The sequence below is a fragment of the Arachis stenosperma genome, chromosome 7 (genome assembly GCF_014773155.1).
Source record: "Arachis stenosperma cultivar V10309 chromosome 7, arast.V10309.gnm1.PFL2, whole genome shotgun sequence".
Lineage (NCBI taxonomy): Eukaryota > Viridiplantae > Streptophyta > Magnoliopsida > Fabales > Fabaceae > Arachis > Arachis stenosperma.
Window position 1 is genome coordinate 87,314,500 of NC_080383.1, and position 3,030 is coordinate 87,317,529.

Consider the following 3,030-nt stretch of genomic DNA (forward strand, 5'->3'; position numbering starts at 1 on the left):
AAGTTGTCAACCAGAGTCTTTGAGCCAGGACAAAAAGTTCTGCTCTTCAACTCTAGGCTCAAATTGTTTCCAGGAAAACTCAAATCCCGGTGGAGGGGTCCGTATGTGATCACAGGAGTGTCACCATATGGATATGTTGAGCTTCAGGATATTGATTCTGACAGAAAGTTCATTGTTAACGGACAGAGAATCAAGCATTATCTTGAAGGCAATCTTGAGCAGGAATGCTCAAAACTGAGACTTGAGTGATTCTCAGTGAAGGTCCAGCTAAAGACAGTAAAGAAGCGCTTGCTGGGAGGCAACCCAGTCATTAGGAGGTTATATGATTTGTTCTTACAGAGGCAAGTATCAAAAATGAAGGAATTCACAGAGTTACAGAAGGATTCAGCTCAAAAAGCAGAGAATATGAGTTTACTGGCGAAAAAACGCCAGTAAGGGGCATTTTGGGCGTTAAACGCCAGAATGGGTACCATTCTGGGCGTTTAATGCCAGGAATGGTGCCATTTTGGGCGTTAAACGCCAGAATGGGCACCATTCTGGGCGTTTAACGCCAGGTGTGCAGCATCCTGGGCGTTTTGGAAAAACGCCCAGTGATAAAGGATTTCTGGTGTTTAACGCCAGCCAGGGCACCTGGCTGGGCGTTAAACGCCCAAAAGGGGCATCAATTGGGCGTTAAACGCCAGAATGGGTGCCAGTCTGGGCGTTTAACGCCAGAAAGGTGGGGGGACCACAATTTCGTTTTCAACTCAAATTTTTTCAAACTTTCCTTTTCTTTACCATACTCTTCTACATAAATGCACTTCAACCTCTCATCATTCACTTTCAAATCTTCACAAATCAAAACCATTCTTCAAATCTATTTCAAATTAATCCCAAATCTTCTTCAAAAACTCACCCTTTTCTCAAATCCTTTCCATATCTTCTCAAATTTTCTTTCAAATTCTTATTTTTTTCGAAATTTCTTCTCCCCACCCTTATAAATACACGTTTGGCTCCCTCACTCCACCACACCATTCGAATTTCCTCTTCCTCCCCCTCTCTTCTCTCTTTTCTTTTGCTTGAGGACAAGCAAAACTCTAAGTTTGGTGTGCTTTTCCGTGATCACTAAGCCAAGATTCATCAATATCATGGCTCCTAAGGGAAAACAAACCAATTTAAGAGGCAAGAAAGAGAATAATCCAAAGAATCTTTGGAATCAAGAGAAGTTCTTAACCAAAGAACATGAAGACCATTATCACAAAATAATGGGTCTGAGGTCAGTGATCCCGGAAGTGAAGTTTGATCTGAAAGAAGATGAATATCCGGGGATCCAAGAGCAAATTCGAAACAGAGGATGGGAAGTTCTAACCAATCCTGAGACAAAGGTTGGAAGGAACATGGTTCAGGAATTCTACTCAAATCTGTGGCTGACAGATAAGCAGAGAATGACTGGAACCGCTTACCATACCTATAGAACCATGGTCAGAGGGAAAGTTATGTACTTCCATCTGGACAAAATAAGAGAAATCTTCAAGTTGCCTCAACTGCAAGATGATCCTGACTCCTTCAATAGGAGGATGGTGAGAGTAGATAAGGGGTTGGATCAAGTTCTAGAGGACATATGCCTCCCTGGAACTAAGTGGATAACCAATTCTAAGGGTGTCCCAAACCAACTCAAGAGGGGAGACCTCAAACCAATTGCAAGAGGTTGGCTAGACTTTATTGGGCGTTCCATATTGCCTACTAGCAACCGTTCTGAGGTTACAATCAAGAGAGCAGTGATGATTCATTGCATTATGCTTGGAAAAGAAGTGGAGGTTCATCATGTGATTGCCTGTGAGATTTACACAATTGCAAATAAAAATTCCACTGAAGCCAAACTGGCTTACCCAAGCTTAATCTCCTTGCTCTGTAAAGAGGCTGGCGTGAAGATGGGAGTAGATGAATTCATACCCATTGAACATCCAATCACCAAGAAGTCAATGGAAGGACAAATGCAAGAAAACTCTATCAAAAGGAGGGCGCAGGAGTTCCTCCCTGAATTTCCTGAAATTGGCTACTGGGCCAGCCTAGAAGCATCTATCACCAAGTTGCAAGAAACTATGGAGCAACTTAGGGAAGAACAGCAGAATCAGAACTGCATGCTCTGCAAATTGCTGAAGGAACAAGAGAAGCAGGGGCGTGAAATCCAAGAGATGAAACGCCAAAAGCTCTCCTCTCAAGCTGAGGGAGCATCCACTTCTCAAAATCAAGGTTGTTGAGTCCTAACTCTGTGAAAACCTCTATCATTAGGAGCCTATTTTTTTTTGCCGTTTTTTTTGTTTTTCTATTTTTAGTTTCATCTTATATCTATTTCCTGAGTCTTGTTCTTAATTCATAATTAATAAAATTTAAAGTTTATGCCTTAAAAGCTGTGAATGTCCTATGAATCCATCACCTCTCTTAAAAGAAAAATGCTTTAATCACAAAAGAACAAGAAGTACAAGATTTTGAAATTTATCTCTGAAACTAGTTGAATTAGTTTGATGTGGTGACAATACTTTTTGTTTTCTGAATGAATGCTTGAACAGTGCATATGTCTTTTGAATTTGTTGTTTTAAGAATGTTAAAATTGTTGGCTCTTGAAAGAATGAGGAGAAAGAGAACTGTTATTGAGGATCTGAAAAATCATCAAATTGATTCTTGAAGCAAGAAAAAGCAAAAAAAAAAATATTTCGAAAAAAAAAAGAGAGAGAAGAGAAAAAGAAAAAAGAAAGAAATAAAGTTGTGAACCAAGGTAAAAAGAGTGTGCTTAAGAACCCTGGACACCTCTAATTGGGGACTCTAGCAAAGCTGAGTCACAATCTAAAAAGGTTCACCCAATTATGTGTCTGTGACATGTATGTATCCGGTGGTAATACTGGAAGACAGAGTGCTTTGGGCCACAGCCAAGACTCATACACTAGCTATGTTCAAGAATCATTATACTTAACTAGGAGAATCAATAACACTATCTGAGTTCTGAGTTCTCATAGATGCCAATCATTCTGAACTTCAAAGGATAGAGTGAGA